The sequence below is a fragment of the Oncorhynchus gorbuscha genome, linkage group LG02, assembly GCF_021184085.1.
Source record: "Oncorhynchus gorbuscha isolate QuinsamMale2020 ecotype Even-year linkage group LG02, OgorEven_v1.0, whole genome shotgun sequence".
Lineage (NCBI taxonomy): Eukaryota > Metazoa > Chordata > Actinopteri > Salmoniformes > Salmonidae > Oncorhynchus > Oncorhynchus gorbuscha.
Genome location: NC_060174.1, coordinates 55,874,246 through 55,892,977, shown reverse-complemented (window position 1 = coordinate 55,892,977; position 18,732 = coordinate 55,874,246). Strand labels below are relative to the sequence as shown.

General features: G+C 43.5%; 1 pseudogene; it reads left to right on the top strand.

The window, feature by feature from the left end:
* Positions 1 to 493: 493 nt before the first annotated feature.
* The window catches only part of LOC124004906, a 128,860-nt pseudogene continuing 110,621 nt past the window's right edge, over positions 494 to 18,732 (top strand).

The window sequence follows — 18,732 nt, the reverse complement described above, 5'->3', positions numbered from 1 at the left end:
AGGTCAGGGTTAGGCATAGTGCATGGTTAAGTTTAAAATTACATTTTAAGAAGATAACTTGTAGAAATAGGCGGAGTTTATGACTTTGTGACTGTGGTAACTAGTGACGACCCGAGTGCTACTTCTCTCCAGATGAGTTTCACCCAGTTTACATCCGGGGTTTTTCCCTAGGCAATGGAAGGCGTAATACCCCTGTTCCTTAGGCAAAGTGAAATAAATTCGCCGCACCATGACAAAAAATAGTTCGCTTTTCAAACACATTTTCGTTTCAGCTTGCGACGACCCTCGACTCAAAATGTATAACTAACCATATAATATTAATGAATTAATCAATCTGGGATACAACGGCTACAATTGTCACCTTTTAGAAATAGTTTTCCTACCCCTTTCTTCTCGCTCTTCGTGCGCATGGATAACTGTTGTGCTCAGGCTGTGGTGAATGAGATTGAAGAAGAGTTCTTGTTTTGTATCTCAGTTTCTCTCTTTTTGCACAAATTGAATTTAAACAAATACTACGGAGATCTCAGACTAATCAATGGAGGATATTTGAACATTCACATCAATTGTATCGGTAGAGAGTACTGGGTTGTTTGTAAATATTTCATTAATATCTGTGGAGGGGACTGCTGCAGTTCATGTGAGTGAAGGGTAAGTACACATAGGGATTTAAAAAAATATTATAAGTTTTATTTTCATTGTTTAGAAACTTTGGTTGTTTTCACATGCGTTTGATCCCTATACCCGTAATTAATCGTGTGTTAGGATAGGCAGGACGGTTTGTTCATAGCTATTTCTTATAAGAGTTGGATGATATTCTCTAGCTCAGTGGTTCCCTACCCTTTTAGGTTACTGTACCACCAACTGAATTTTGCTCTGGAAGGAGTACCCCTGAAATACTCTCATGTGCATTTTTACCAGAAGGCCTATGGTCTCATGAGTCTTCAAGTACCCCCGGGGGTCCTAGTACTCCTCGTTGGGAACACTAGTCTAGCTAGCGAAGTGCACTGCTATTGGAGGGCAGTGGACATAGCTAGCTAGAAAGGGGCCGATTCTAACTTGTAACTACCAAAGCGTGCCTATTTGTGAGGATTGTTATTTATTTGAAGCCATCCCCAAAATATTATTCTTATGTTATGCTACTGTTTTATTTTCTAAGTTACTTATCTAGATTGACAACTAGCTTGTTTGCTACAGTTTTGTGCCATATGTAGTTAGCTATCGCTAACTAGTTTAGAGCTAGCTTGCTCTCTAGTGACTGGATGCTGTGAAAACTCTCCCTGTGTTTAGCTAGCCTCGCAAGCTGAAATAACCGGCTAACGTCGTCAGTTATAGTTGACGAGGATGTCAAGGTATATCAACTGTAGTGATATCTTATTTTAAAAGGAGTTTTAAACTGTGAAATGGAACTGAAGTCTGACTCCTTGCCATTAGCTAGCAAATAATCTGATGTTTTTCATTAGCTTGCACCAAATATGTAACAACAATTTACTAGCTATCTGGCTAACGAACGCGAATTGAACGTGTGCGCGCGGCTGCACTGCGCAACATGGCGATTTGTGCTCTTGTAAATGAAAGTTATAAAACACTCGTTCATGCTGAAATATTATGCATTTTCAGACAAAGACAATGCATCTGATAGCATGGCATTGTGCAAAGGAGGTCCAAATAGTACTAAATATGAGTTGAGGCCCTCAACTCATGAGGAAAACGAATCAATATTTATGCTCATGGAGTCATTTTATAGACTGCACGCTAGCCAGCAGATCCAACCGGGTTGGTTACAGCTGCACTAGGGTCAGACAGCAGAGGAGCCGGTTCAAATCAAATTTTAGTTGCCACGTGCTGAATACAGTAGGTGTAGATTAAACAGTATAACTTTAGTCCGTCCCCTCGCCCTTACCCGGGACCTTCTGCACACATCAACATCTGACACCCACGAAGCATCGTTACCCATCGCTCCACAAAAGCGGCGGCCTTTGCAGAGCAAGGGGAACCACTACTTCAAGTTCTCAAAGCCATTGACGTCACCGATTGAAACGCTATTAGTGCGCACCACCGCTAACTAGCTAGCCATTTCACATCGGTTACATAGACCTTACAGTAAAATGCTTACTTACAAGCCCTTAACCAATAATGCAGCTAAAATAAATACATAAAGTAACATAATTAAAGAGCAGCAGTAAAATAACAATAACGACGCTATATACAGGGGGTACCGGTACAGAGCCAATGGTTAGTCGAGGTAATTGAGGCAATATATACATGTGGGTAGAGTTATTAAAGTGACTTATGCATAGATAATAACAGAGAGTAGCAGCAGTGTATAATATGGGGGGGGGGGGGGTAGAAGCCACTTGGACCTAGAATTGACTGGTACCGCTTGCCGTACAGTAACAGAGAGAACAGTCTGACTAGGGTGGCTAGTCTATTTTTTAAAATATTTTTTTTTAGGGCCTTCCTCAGACACCGCCTGGTATAGAGGTCCTGGATGGCAGGAAGCTTGGCCCCAGTGATGTACTGGGCCGTACGCACTACCCTCTGTAGTACCTTGCGTTCGGATGCTGAGCAGTTGCCATACCAGGCAGTGATGAAACCAGTCAGGATGTTCTCGATGGTGCAGCTGTAGAACCTTTTGAGGATCTGAGGTCCCATGCCAAATCTTTTCAGTCTCCTGAAGGGGAATAGGTGTTGTGCCCTCTTCACTACTGTTTTGGTGAGCTTGGACCATGTTAGTTTTGTGAAGTGGACACCAAGGAACTTGAAGTTCTCAACCTGCTCCACTACACTCCCGTCGATGAGATAACATGGGGCCGGTTGGAGCGAGTGGTCGCATCTGCACTTCGCTCCCGCGGGTAGTATAACCCGCTCCCGCGGGTAGTATAACTTTTTCATTATATTTCATTATATCACAACGGTTTGATTTGTCTAATCTTAGCAATTTCTTCTCAGCTAGCTACATAGCCGTCTTTGTATCAAAGATAATTGCGTAATTATCGTATTTCTCCGCCCTAACGTAGTCTTCACTAGCCAGCTAGCTAACGTCCACTGATTAGCTGCACTGGAAAAACTATTACACTCAACTGAACGACTTGATTAGTGTAGTGTTAGCTAGCTACATAGCTGTCTTTGCTGTCTTCGTATCATCGTATCCAAGATAATTGTGTTGTTTAGGTTTAGAGTGTGTAGTCTTAGAGTGTTTATCTTAATTTACCGAGGTTAGCTAGCCAGCTATTTGTCGTCCTTAATGTAGGTGACTCTGCTAGCTAGCCAACGCTAGCCAACGTCTTCTGTATAGAACTCAACTACCCGGTCACATTCACAGGTAGTATCACATTTTCACTTCATTTCATTACAGTACAACGGTTTGATTTGTTTGATCGTAGCTAGCTACTTAGCTAGCTACATAGCCGTCTTTGTATCAAAGATAATTGTGTAGTCTAGAGCGATTTTCTAGGTTCGCTAGCCAGCTATTGTCGTTCTTTTAACGCAACGTAACGTAAACAACACTGCTAGCTAGCCAGCTAGCCCCCGAATAGCAACACTGCAGAAACTATTACACTCAACGGAACGACTTGATTAGTGTAGTGTCAACAACGCACCCACTGCCAGCTGGCCTACTTCAGCAGTACTGTATCATTTTAATCATTTTAGTCAATAAGATTCTTGCTACGTAGCTTAACTTTCTGAACATTTGAGACGTGTAGTCCACTTGTCATTCCAATCTCCTTTGCATTAGCGTAGCCTCTTCTGTAGCCTGTCAACTATGTGTCTGTTTATCCCTGTTCTCTCCTCTCTGCACAGACCATACAAACGCTCCTCACCGCGTGGCCGCGGCCACCCTACTCTGGTGGTCCCAGCGTGCACGACCCACGTGGAGTTCCAGGTCTCCGGTAGCCTCTGGAACTGCCAATCTGCGGTCAACAAGGCAGAATTCATCTCAGCCTATGCCTCCCTCCAGTCCCTCGACTTCTTGGCACTGACGGAAACATGGATCACCACAGACAACACTGCTACTCCTACTGCTCTCTCTTCGTCCGCCCATGTGTTCTCGCACACCCGAGAGCGTCTGGTCAGCGGGGTGGTGGCACCGGGATCCTCATCTCTCCCAAGTGGTCATTCTCTCTTTCTCCCCTTACCCATCTGTCTATCGCCTCCTTTGAATTCCATGCTGTCACAGTTACTAGCCCTTTCAAGCTTAACATCCTTATCATTTATCGCCCTCCAGGTTCCCTCGGAGAGTTCATCAATGAGCTTGATGCCTTGATAAGCTCCTTTCCTGAGGACGGCTCACCTCTCACAGTTCTGGGCGACTTTAACCTCCCCACGTCTACCTTTGACTCTTTCCTCTCTGCCTCCTTCTTTCCACTCCTCCTCTTTTGACCTCACCCTCTCACCTTCCCCCCCTACTCACAAGGCAGGCAATACGCTCGACCTCATCTTTACTAGATGCTGTTCTTCCACTAACCTCATTGCAACTCCCCTCCAAGTCTCCGACCACTGCCTTGTATCCTTTTCCCTCTCGCTCTCATCCAACACCTCCCACACTGCCCCTACTCGGATGGTATCGCGCCGTCCCAACCTTCGCTCTCTCTCCCCCGCTACTCTCTCCTCTTCCATCCTATCATCTCTTCCCTCCGCTCAAACCTTCTCCCACCTATCTCCTGATTCTGCCTCCTCAACCCTCCTCTCCTCCCTCTCTGCATCCCTTGACTCTCTATATCACCTATCCTCCAGGCCGGCTCGTTCCTCCCCTCCCGCTCCGTGGCTCGATGACTCATTGCGAGCTCACAGAACAGGGCTCCGGGCAGCCGAGCGGAAATGGAGGAAAACTCTCCTCCCTGCGGACCTGGCATCCTTTCACTCCCTCCTCTCTACATTTTCCTCCTCTGTCTCTGCTGCTAAAGCCACTTTCTACCACGCTAAATTCCAAGCATCTGCCTCTAACCCTAGGAAGCTCTTTGCCACCTTCTCCTCCCTCCTGAATCCTCCGCCCCCTCCCCCCCCTCCTCCCTCTGTGCAGATGACTTCGTCAACCATTTTGAAAAGAAGGTCGACGACATCCGATCCTCGTTTGCTAAGTCAAACGACACCGCTGGTTCTGCTCACACTGCCCTACCCTGTGCTCTGACCTCTTTCTCCCCTCTCTCTCCAGATGAAATCTCGCGTCTTGTGACGGCCGGCCGCCCAACAACCTGCCCGCTTGACCCTATCCCCTCCTCTCTTCTCCAGACCATTTCCGGAGACCTTCTCCCTTACCTCACCTCGCTCATCAACTCATCCCTGACCGCTGGCTATGTCCCTTCCGTCTTCAAGAGAGCGAGAGTTGCACCCCTTCTGAAAAAACCTACACTCGATCCCTCCGATGTCAACAATTACAGACCAGTATCCCTTCTTTCTTTTCTCTCCAAAACTCTTGAACGTGCCGTCCTTGGCCAGCTCTCCCGCTCTCTCTCTCTGAATGACCTTCTTGATCCAAATCAGTCAGGTTTCAAGACTAGTCATTCAACTGAGACTGCTCTCCTCTGTATCACGGAGGCGCTCCGCACTGCTAAAGCTAACTCTCTCTCCTCTGCTCTCATCCTTCTAGATCTATCGGCTGCCTTCGATACTGTGAACCATCAGATCCTCCTCTCCACCCTCTCCGAGTTGGGCATCTCCGGCGCGGCCCACGCTTGGATTGCGTCCTACCTGACAGGTCGCTCCTACCAGGTGGCGTGGCGAGAATCTGTCTCCTCACCACGCGCTCTCACCACTGGTGTCCCCCAGGGCTCTGTTCTTGGCCCTCTCCTATTCTCGCTATACACCAAGTCACTTGGCTCTGTCATAACCTCACATGGTCTCTCTTATCATTGCTATGCAGACGACACACAATTAATCTTCTCCTTTCCCCCTTCTGATGACCAGGTGGCGAATCGCATCTCTGCATGTCTGGCAGACATATCAGTGTGGATGACGGATCACCACCTCAAGCTGAACCTCGGCAAGACGGAGCTGCTCTTCCTCCCGGGGAAGGACTGCCCGTTCCATGATCTCGCCATCACGGTTGACAACTCCATTGTGTCCTCCTCCCAGAGCGCCAAGAACCTTGGCGTGATCCTGGACAACACCCTGTCGTTCTCAACCAACATCAAGGCGGTGGCCCGTTCCTGTAGGTTCATGCTCTACAACATCCGCAGAGTACGACCCTGCCTCACACAGGAAGCGGCGCAGGTCCTAATCCAGGCACTTGTCATCTCCCGTCTGGATTACTGCAACTCGCTGTTGGCTGGGCTCCCTGCCTGTGCCATTAAACCCCTTCAACTCATCCAGAACGCCGCAGCCCGTCTGGTGTTCAACCTTCCCAAGTTCTCTCACGTCACCCCGCTCCTCCGTTCTCTCCACTGGCTTCCAGTTGAAGCTCCATCCGCTACAAGACCATGGTGCTTGCCTACGGAGCTGTGGGGAACGGCACCTCAGTACCTCCAGGCTCTGATCAGGCCCTACACCCAAACAAGGGCACTGCGTTCATCCACCTCTGGCCTGCTCGCCTCCCTACCACTGAGGAAGTACAGCTCCCGCTCAGCCCAGTCAAAACTGTTCGCTGCCCTGGCCCCCCAATGGTGGAACAAACTCCCTCACGACGCCAGGACAGCGGAGTCAATCACCACCTTCCGGAGACACCTGAAACCCCACCTCTTTAAGGAATACCTAGGATAGGATAAGTAATCCCTCTCACCCCCCAAGTTTTAGATGCACTATTGTTAAGTGACTGTCCCACTGGATGTCATAAGGCGAATGCACCAATTTGTAAGTCGCTCTGGATAAGAGCGTCTGCTAAATGACTTAAATGTAAATGTAAATGAGAGTGGGGGTGTGCTTGGTTTACTGTAGTCTTGGCCCATTTGCTCCTCCCCCATTGTTTTCCAAGCAGAGCAGGCAGGCACAACTCCAGACTCCACACAGTGTGTACACATGCTGCTTCAGAGACAGTTATTTTTTTAAATGTAACTTTATTTAACCAGGTAGGCCAGTTGAGAACAAGTTCTCATTTACAACTGCGACATGGTCAAGATAAAGCAAAGTAGTGACAAAAATAACAGTCTCTCACATAGGATGAACAAACGTACAGTCAATAACACAATAGAAAATCTGTATACAGTGTGTGCAAATGAAGTAAGGCGGTAAGTCAATAAATAGGCCTTAGTGGTGAAGTAATTGCAATTTAGCAATTAACACTGCCATGATAGATGTGCAGATGAAGATGTGCAAGTAGAAATGCTGGTGTGCAAAAGAGCAGAAAAAACAAAAACAAATATGGGGAGTAGGTAGGTAGGTAGTTGGTTGGATGGACCATTTACAGATGGGCTGTGAACAGCTGCAGCGATCTGTAAGCTGCTCTGACAGCCGATGCTTGAAGTTAGTGAGGGAGATATGTTCCAGTCATTGGCTGCAGAGAACTGGAAGGAAAGGCGGCCAAAGGAGGCATTAGCTTTGGGGATGACCAGTGCCCAGTGCCGGAGCGCGTGCTACGCGTGGGTGTTGCTATGGTGACCAGTGAGCTGACATTAGGTGGAGCTTTACCTAGCAAAGACTTAAAAATGACTTGGAGCCAGTGGGTTTGGTGACAAATATGTAGCGAGGACCAGACAACGCGGGCATAAAGGTTGCAGTGGTGGGTAGTATATAGGGCTTTGGTGACAAAACGGATGGCATTGTGATAGACTGCATCCAATTTACTGAGTAGTGTTGGAGGCTATTTTATAAATGACATCGCCAAAGTCTATTGCATTTAGATAATTTGGCAGTAGGTCCTACCAGCCTCACAACCACAGATCACGTGTAACCACGCCAGCCCAGGACCTTCACATCCGGCTTCTTCACCTGCGGGATCGTCTGAGACCAGCCACCCAGACAGCTGATGAAACTGAGGCGTATTTCTGTCTGTAATGAAGCCCTTTTGTGAGGGAAAAACATTCTGATGGCTGTGCCCCTGCCCAGTCATGTGATATCCATAGATTATGGCCTAATGAATTTATTTCAATTGACTGATTTCCTTTTGAACTGTCAACTCAGTAAAATCGTTAATTGTTTCATGTTTATATATTTTTGTTAAGTTTATATTAACCAAGTAATGGGTTTTTAATCATGTCCCTCTTCTGTTCTGTTGTTGGTCTGTAGGCTGTCTCCATGCTGTATAATGGCCATTGGAATTTTTATGAAGGTATTCTAGCTTAATTACACATACTCTTACTGTACATGCTCAGCTCTTCTAGCTGCATAGAATCAACCTCTATACAGGAAATAAAATATTGTATCATGGACAGTAACTGTAGCCCACCTAAAGAACTAGGTAAGCTTTCCTGATTACGTTTCACACTAGTAGGTTTCAAACCAATCTGTGTCATTAGGAATTATGGATTGTACGGGTGGTTTAGTTCAGAAGTAGGGAAACTGAAAGTGGCCAAGGGATAGTATTGCCACCCACTGCTACCTATATACAATTACTGTCTGTTATGATCAGAACCATGCATGAAAATTCATGTTTGGTCAAACCACATTTAGTTGCAAATTATCCTGCACGTTGTCCACCCATGTTTAACATGACTGACTTTACAGGTGAACTTGGCTCGGTTGCTCTGGTAGTTTTTCAATGTTAGGGTGACTTAGCCATCCTGAAAGTCCAATTTGTGGTGGTGGGAGTCTCATGTAGCCGTAGTGGGCTCTGCATCTACTGTCTTGCAGGGAGTCTGAGAGAGTGGAGACCAGTTACGCTGCCAGGTGTGAGTCCTGCAACAGCACCTGTTGTAATTGTTCTCTTGGCTGGCAGCTTTGGCCCGAAAATCAATCAGACTGGACGGCTGTGACATTGCCTCGGGTGGACTCGCTGGTTTCCCCGGTTCTCACTGTTTGTTTATTGTTGTCCCACGGAACCAGGCAAATGTATGCTTTTGTGAGCTTCATGTCATTGCCCTGCGAATGTAATTTCCAAGTTGTTTTATTTACTCTTGTGCATGCTAAGAACAAAAATTCAAATTCAGTAGAAGACAGAATTATTGGCTTTCTTTGACGTTGCAAGTTGAGCCATAATCCAAGGTGGTTGTGCCGGTTTCAAAGTGTCGTCCCTATGGGCCTTTGAAACAATGAGCTTTACGCAGATTCATGTCATCATTACAGTTAGGCTTGGGCAGTATACCGTGTATATCCCAGAGGTCACATTAGCTTTCAGAAATCAGCATTTTCAAAACACAGACCATCATACAATCTGTGTTTTTAAACCATTTCACTTACATTTTATATTGAACTTTGACATCCTTTTTTTCTTCAATAGAGTGATCGGGGGCATGCAACTATTAGCTTACAATGAAAAAGACGATGCATGGCCATCGTATTTCTGTTTATCATAGAAAGAATGAAGACAGCTACATTTTGTAATGTTTTGCCTGAAGGTAATGTTGCATTTTACTGGAGAACAGTAGCTACACGTCAGTCAGAGTGCTGTCTGACTGATGAATGAATGATGAATGATGAGAGAACATTTTTCATCTGAGTGGAGAAGTGCTTAAATTAGTCTGAAGCCAAGCAGAAAATACAATGAGTTACATTTTAGATCTGTGTTTCTAAAAAGCAGCAAGATATTTTTATACCTTTTTGTCTATGTGACCGGTGAAATGAAGAACACAATCTGCTTTATCTCTTAATGTATTGCACAAATTGACTGCAAGTATTCACTTAGAAAGTAGCTACAAATATTAAAAGTTTATAAAATAAAAACTTCAAAGAAATAGTTCCAACGGTATTGATAAACCATCTTGTGGCTATTTCCAAATAACCCAGTTAACCCAGTTAACGGTATCGGGTTGCATTAACACAGAATTCTGATAACTATTTCTTTGACGTTTTAATTATTGGTAGCTACTTTTTAAGTATATACCTGCAGTTAAACATGTGCAATATGTTAGGAGATAAAGCAGATCACGTTCATTATTTCATCCCTCACATTATTTTTCATTATGAAACTTACCAGCATTCCCCAGTAACATGGTGTTTGTTTACAAGTACACAAACAAGGAGAGACTGGAGCCTTGTGAGTCACTGACTGTTGTGCTGCATTCGCCAAGCACTCTAATTACAGTATGGAATGCGCAACTTAATATTTGCCAGTTAGATACTTTGTATAGGTAGTGTGTTTTTCACTCCTTCAAATGAGTGGATTTGGCTTTTTCAAGAGCTCAGTGACTTAACTTGGCACCGTCATAAGATGCCACCTTTACAAAAAGTCAGTTTGTAAAATGTATGCCCTGCTCGAGCTGCCCCGGTCAACTATAAGTGCTGTTATTGTGAAGTGGAAACGTCCAGGGGAAACAACGGCTCAGCCGCAAAGTGGTAGGACACGCAAGCTCGCAGAACGGGACCGCCGAGTGTTGTAGTGCTTAAAAATGTTCCTTGGTTGCAACACTCACTACCGAGTTCCAAATTGCCTCTGGAAACGTCATCACAAGAACTGTTCTTCGGGAACTTCAGAAAATGCGTTTCCATGGCCGAGCAGCTGCACACAAGCCTAAGAACACCATGCACAATACCGCTGGAGTGTTGTAAAGCTTGCCGCCATTGGACTCTGGAGCAGTGGAAACGCGTTCACTGTTTCAGCATGACAACGCTCCTGTGCACAAAGCGAGGTCCATACAGAAATGGTTTGAGATCGGTGTGGAAGAACTTCACTGGCCTGGATAGAGCCTTGAACTCAATCCCATCCAACACATTTGGGATGAATTGGAACGGCGACTGTGAGCCAGGCCTTATCGCCCAACATCAGTGCCTGACATCACTAATGCTCTTGTGGCTGAATGGAAGCAAGTCCCCGCAGCAATGTTCCAACATTGGAACCTTCCAGATGAGTGGAGGGTGTTATTTCCCCAAAGGAGGGGGGGAACAACTCCATAGTAATTCCCATGATTTTGGAATGAGATGTTTGACGAGCAGATGTCCACATACTTTTGGTATGCTAACTTAGTAGTTATTTAGCTGGTTAGCGTCTTCCTGAAATCAGCGTCTTCTGGTCTTACCAAAAATCCCGGGATGGCACAAGGTCGTTATGAATGTCTGACAATCTGGATACCGCCCAAGCCTGATTGCAGTCCCTTTTAGATCTGTCAGGTGAGTTGGAATTAGGGTCAGAGTAGCAGTGAACACAAGTCATATGCCATTTATCAGATTTTCTCACCTCCTGCATCCTCTATCCTTTGTCTTCTCGCGCCTCCTATTGAAAATAGTCAAAGTGAATCAAGGAAAGTGAACGTGGATGGAAATGCGCTTGCTTGAAATGAGGCGATCCTTCTCCGTTCACGCGTCGTTAGGTAAATTACGTTTTACAGGGGTGGATCCCAAAATAAATGTGAAAAGTGATAATTTGTTTTTAAGTTGGTTGTGCATGACATTTTATCGATTTAAAACAATAAATAGCATATTGTTTTTAAACGTATGTTTTTATCCTCTGACAAAACAAAAACTGACTCAAGGGGGTGTGGCAGATTTCAAAACTCTTCCACGATAGGATACACGTGAGTATCCTTGATGAAAGGTGGCGATCAAGGAGGGGAGGACACTTACATTTGCCTTCTAACGAATTTACATGCTCCTTCTCGATCGCTTATCAGTTTCCGGGTCACAGAGAAGAGGGGACGGAGGACGGTCTTTTGAGAAGCCCATAGGCGACCCTCTTTATCAGGGCATGTTCATTAGGTACTAAACGGAGGGAAATGGACTGCAACACGGGAGGGATTTCTTGGACTTAATTAAGGCTCATTTTTGTTTTCTGTTCCGAAACCTTTGAAGACGTGTGCCCTAATAGAAACAACTTATTTTTAGTTTTGTTACTGAAAGGTGAATTGTTTATTTGCTGTTGGCGCAAAGGTCAGTTACTGTGTTTTCTGTTTTGCGTACAGCGGCTCTTTTAATGCTTCAATTGGATGGTATTCAACCTGGAGACGGTGTGAAGGTAAGTGGGAGTTAATTATCACATTCTTTCACTATTTTTACTATTCACAAGGTTACAACATTCAGCCTTTTGTACGCTATGTTGATAAATATCCTAAAATACACAAAGTGAATAGCTGTTTTTTTCCCCAGGCCATTTGACTCATAACCTTGTTTTTTTTAATTCGGAAACTATTCAGAACCCTTGACTTTTTCCACATTTCGTTATGTTACAGCCTTACTCTAAAATGGATTACCATCCCCCCCCTCATCATTCTACAAACACAATACCCCATAATGACAAAGCAAAAACAGGTTTTTAGATATTTTTGCAAATGTATAAAAAAAAAGTATCACGTTTACGTAAGTATTCAGACCCTTTACTCAGTACTTTGTTGAAGCACCTTCAGCAGCGATTATAGCCTAGACTCTTCTTGGGTATGACGCTACAAACTTTCCACACCTGTATTTGTGGAGTTTCTCCCTTCTCTGCAGATCCTCTCAAGCTCTGTCAGGTTGGATGGGGGTGTCACTGCAAAGCTATTTTCAGGTCTTTCCAGACATATTCGATCGTGTTCAAGTCTGGGCTCTGGATATTCAGACACTTGTCTCAAAGCCACTCCTGTGTTGTCTTGGCTGTGTGCTTAGGGTTGTTGTCCTGTTGGAAGGTGAACCTTCGCCCCAGTCTGAGGTCCTGAGCACTCTGGAGCAAGTTTTCATCAAGGATCTCTGTTGTCGTGGCCATCATTAACATGATGACTGTTATCAAATCAACTATGATTATTTGTTACTCAATTTAAATGAATCATGTAATAATTAACTCATTGTGAATTTGGGGCACCACAGGAAAGTAAAAAAAAAGTTACCAGCTCCTGAATTAAACTCTAAACTCTCATCGCCAACAGTCGCTTATTAATCATTACCTCATTTTGAATGTCGCATACCTCTTAAATCCACAAGAACCCCAGCCTTTTCTGATCATTCAGTACTACACCAATTTGATTGAATTATTTACTAACTAAATAATAACACAGAATACACATACACACTTACATGATATAAAAGTCCCTAGTGGACTAAAAAGTTATGACTGCTTGTTACACATATGGAGAGGGAGGGGAAGATAAGAGATGGAGAGTCAAATGTATCATACATTTGGAAACTACCCTCAAAATAATAATACTTTGCTCACAAACTACCGCCTGTTTGGGGTAAGGAATGTAATGTATTTACGTGTAGATGTTTTTGTCCTTCGTCTCTCTGAAACTAATCGATCCTTCTATGGGAAGTGGCTCGATGGATGTAAGGCTCTTGTTGTCCACCAGAGGTCAAAAGAGGTGAACAGTTAACCCACTGTTCATAGGCCGTCATTGAAAATAAGAATATGTTCTTAACTGACTTGCCTAGTAAAATAAATGTAAAATAAAAAATAAATTTCTTCAGATTCACCAATGATTGTCTGAGATGTGCTCGTCTCCTTCCTTTCTCGGGTAGACTGTTCAGTCCTAGAACCCTTTCCATGCACAGCTGCAGACTGTCAAATGTTCTGGTCTAGTCTTTATCTTCACCCTTGTTGAGAGTTCCAGAGTTTCTAACCATTTAAATGTGTCCAACGCTCTACACTTTTCTGGTCTGATAGGTGAGGTTATCTTCTCACCTCGTGTTGAGTCTTAGAGTTTCAACCATTCGTAACATTCAGCTCACGCTGTCGGTCTGCTGGTCTGATATGTTAATTTGGACCACCCATACGTAGAATGTATGCACACATGACTGTAAGTCGCTTTGGATAAAAGCGTCTGCTAAATGGCATATATTATTATTATTATTATTATTATTAATTCTTAGCGAGTCCTTTTAAGCACTCTGGTCTGAAAGGTGGTTCCATCACACTGACATGCTCTTGTGACCTTATTAGGGGCGTGGCTTAGTTAATGTGCAACAGACAAACTTTATCTCTTTAGAAAACAAGAGTAGTTTGAAATGTTTTGGCAAAGTTGACAGGCAACTTTTGAAATATTTTGCAGTGACGTTGCGCAATTTGGAAGCATTTTTTTTATGGATCAAACGCACCAAATAAATTGACATTTTGAATATATATGGACGGAATTAATCCAACAAAAGGACCAATTGTGATGTTTATGGGACATAATGGAGTGCCAACAAAAGAAGCTCGTCAAAGGTAAGGCATGTTTTATATTTTAATTCTGCTATTTGTGTAGTGCCTGCAGGTTTGAAATATGCTACCCTCTTTGTTTACTGTTGTAAACAGTAATCAAATAATAGCTTCTTGTGCTTTCGCCGAAAAGCCTTTTTAAAATCTGACATGTTGGCTGGATTCACAACGAGTGTAGGTTTAATTTAGTATCTTACATGTGTGATTTAATGAAAGTTTGATTTTTATATCATTTTATTTGAATTTGCCGTGCTGCATTTTCCCTGGCTTTTGGCCAAGTGGGACGCAAGCGTCCCCTATATACCATAAGTTAACAAGTCAGCAAATGAAAGATAAACATCTTGTTAATCTACCCGTCGTGTCCGATTTCAAAAATGCTTTACAGCCTAAGCACAACATATGATTATGTTAGGTCAGAGCCAAGTCAAAAAAACACAGCCATTTTTCCAGCCAAAGATGGGAGTCACAACAAGCAGAAATATAGATACCTTTGATCTTCATCAGATGACACTCATAGGACATCTTGTTACACAATACACATATGTTTTGTTCGATAAAGTGCATATTTATATCCAAAAATCTCAGTTTACATTGGCGCTTTACGTTCTGTAATGTTTTGATTCTAAAACATCCGGTGATTTTGCAGATAGCCACATCAAATCCCATAAATACTCATAATAAACATTGACAAAAGAGAACAATTATTCACATAATTAAAGAGACTTCTCCTTAATGCAACGGCTGTCAGATTTCAAAAAAACTTTTACGGGAAAAGCGTAATCTGAGAACAGCACTCAGAACCCAAAGGAGGAATATGCGCCATTTTTGAGTCAACAGAAGTTGGAAATAACATTTATAAATATTCACTTAAATTTGATGATTTATCAGAATGCACTCCCATGAATCCCAGTTTGACAATAAATGACTATCCAAATAGCCACTTGTTGTTAGTGTGTGCAGCACAGTAATCCATCTTCATGAGGCGCGAGCACTTCGTCCAGACAAACTCAAAGTTCCGTTACAGGTCATAGAAACAAGTCAAACGATGTATGGAATCAATCTTTAGGATGTTTTTAACATAAAACATCAATACGCTTCCAACCGGAGAATTCCTATGTCTGAAGAAAAGCACTGGAAGGAGCTAACTCTGCCGGGAGTGCGCGTCACGAGCCTGAGACACTCTGCCAGACCACTGACTCAAACAGGTCTCATGACAGGTCTCATGCCCCTCCTTTTATAGTAGAATCCTCAAACCAGTTTCTAAAGACGGTTGACATCTAGTGGAAGTCGTAGGAAGTGCAACTTGACCCCATAGATACTGTATTCGGTAGGCCAAGCTTTGAAAAACTACAAACCTCAGATATCCCACTTCCTGGTTGGATTTCTCTCAGGTTTTCACCTGCTATATGAGTTCTGTTATACTCAGACATCATTCAAACAGTTTTTGAAACTTCAGTATTTTCTATCCAATAATAATATGCATATATTAGCATCTGGGACAGAGGAGGCAGTTCACTCTGGGCACGCTATTCATCCAAAAGTCAAAATGCTGCCCCCTATCCCAAAAAGGTTGAGTTTCATCGTTCTTCATATTCCATTAACATCATATTGGATGGAAACTTGAAAGCTAGAATGATTTTCCTTCCTAAGTTACAGTATTTGGTCAATACAGTTTTTATTAACATCACAATGTAATAAATAATATGACATTCTTTAGATCCCCAAGGACCATTCTTAACATTCCTATCTTATAAATATTGTTCCAAAGTTCACTCTTTGGGTGTTTTTATAGTTTTTAATGTCTCTGTAACAAAGACATTTCTTTCCCAATACTGAGGAGCAAAGAGATTCCTCTCCTGCCTAATTTACAACGAGCGTTAAGGTGTCAAAACCTCTGCTGTGGTTAAGAGGGTCTGGTTGCTATTTACCAAGCTGATCTGAGGCCTTTAATCCTTGACCAGGAGAATCATGACACTGTACTTTGCTCCTTTCATCTTTGCCTCAATCTTGACTAGTCTTCCAATCCCTGCTGCTGAAGAACATCCCCACAGCATGATACTGTCACCATGCTTCACCGTAGGTATGGTGCCAGGTTTTCTCTAGACAGGACTCTTGGCATTCATGCCAAAGAGATCAATCTTGGTTTCATAAAACCTTTTCTTGTTTCTCATGGTCAGAGTCCTTTAGGTGCCTTTTGGCAAACTCCAAGCGTGATGTTGTGCCTTTTACTGAGGAGTGGCTTCAGTCTGGCTGCTCTACCATAAAGGCCTGATTGGTGGAGTGCTGCAGAGATCGTTGTCCTTCTGGAAGGTTCTCCCATCTCCACAGAGGAGCTCTGTAAAAGTGGCCATCGGGTTCTTAGTCATCTCCCTGACCAAGGCCCTTCTCCCCAGATAGCTCAGTTTGGCCAGGTGGCCTGCTCTTGATGGTTCAAAACTTCTTCCACTTAAGAATGGCAGCCACTGTGTTCTTGGGAATCTTCAATGCAGAGATGTTTTGGTACCCTTACCCAGATCTGTGCCTCGACACAATCCTGTCTCAGAGCTCTATGGGCAATTCCTTCAACCTCATGGCTTGGTTTTTGCTCTGACATACACTGTCAGAGCAAAAACTGTCATGCACTGTCATGCAATTGTGGGACATTTTATATAATCAGGTGTGTGTCTTTCCAAATCATGTCCAATCAATTGAATTTACCCCCGGTGGACGCCAATCGAGTTGTAGAACATCTCAACAACGATAATTGGAAACAGGATGCACCTGACCTCAATTTCGGGTCTCATAGCAAAGGGTCTGAATAGGTATGTAATTCATACCTTTTAAAACATTTTTTAATACATTTACAAAAATTTGAAACACGTTTTTTGCTTTGTCATTATTGGATATTGTGTGTTTGTGGAAAAAAAATAATTTGATAATAAGGATGTAATGTAACAACGTGGAAAAAGGGAAGTGGTCTGAATACTTTCCGAATGCACTGTATTCCCTTCAGGACTTACGTAATGTACTGTATTCAATGGACATGATTCTTTAACATGCAGAATAGACTTAAACCCAAGCCATGATTATCACCTCCAGAGTATTTCGTTACGAATTGGATGGGGACAGTGTAATTGTTTGAACTCCGCGTATTGACATTTAAAATGGTTTCCATCTTGGATTGTGTGACAAAGCTTTGGAAATGTAGAATCTTCTCTGGTTGCGATGACTGCAAGCTTGAAACCACTGATTCAACTGTGAGAATTCAAGGTGTTGTCTGATGTTTTTACCATTCTCTTCTGTCTCTGTACACAGGCTGAACGTTCCCCCGGACTGACTGGCACACTGACTGGCTCAATGATGGAATTACAAACATTACAGGAGGCCTTGAAAGTGGAAATACAAGTCCATCAGGTAGGAGGGGGAAAAGAGGTGTTCTCTTGTTCATCAGCTTAGTGTTCAGGCTCTTTGTTAGGCCTGCAAATGATGACATAGTACTCTAATCAACTGGGCTAACTGTCAAGTTGAATCACCGCTATTATTAAGAGTCCTATCAAATAAAGTAAAAATGTAATACACAGTTTAGCAGATGGTATGGTGGGTGCAGAGAAATGCGTATGTTCCTATCAATCAATGCAGTAAATGTCCAACAAGCACACAATAATGAAACATTTTTAAATGTTAAAAATGTTGTACAGCAGTAGATATGTAAATAGTATGTAATCATTATTAAAGTGACCAGTGTTCAGTGACTATGTACGTAGGGCAACCGTCCCTGAGTAGCTGGCTAGTGACAGTGACTAAGGGACAGAGTTGGGTCCCCAGTCCACCTGGCCGTGCTGCTGCTCCAGTTTCAACTGTTCTGCCTGTGATTATTATTATTTGACCATGCTGGTCATTTATGAACATTTGAACATCTTGGCCATGTTCTGTTATCTCCACCCGGCACAGCCAGAAGAGGACTGGCCACCCCACATAACCTGGTTCTCTCTAGGTTTCTTCCTAGGTTTTGGTCTTTCTAGGGAGTTTTTCCTAGCCACCGTGCTTCTACTTCTGCATTGCTTGCTGTTTGGGGTTTTAGGCTGGGTTTCTGTACAGCACTTTGAGATATCAGCTGATGTACGAAGGGCTATATAAATAAATTTGATTTGATTTACTGGGAGGAGGCCGTCTAGTTTTGGCTGTTTAATTGTCTGATGGCCTAGGGATAGAAGCTGTTTATGTAATGTCTTCGCCTTGTAGATGATAGTGGGGGAACAGTCCTTGATGAGCTTCTTGACCTTCCTGTGACACCGGGTGCTGTAGATGTCCTGGAAGGCAGGCAGTGTGCCCCCAATGATGCGTTGTGCTGACGGCACCACCCTCTGGAGAACCGTGCCGTTGCGGACTGTACAATTGCTGTACCAGGTGGTGATACAGCCTCACAGGATACCTAATTATTTTGGCATTTTATTAGGATCTCCATTAGCTGTTGCAAAAGCAGCAGCTACTCTTCCTGGGGTCCACATGAAACATGACACAATACAGAACATCAATAGACAAGAACAGCTACATTATGGTGTATCTTTAGAAGTTTGTGAGAGTCTTATGGGTCAAATTTGGCTTAGGGTGCTGTTCCGCCCTCTTCA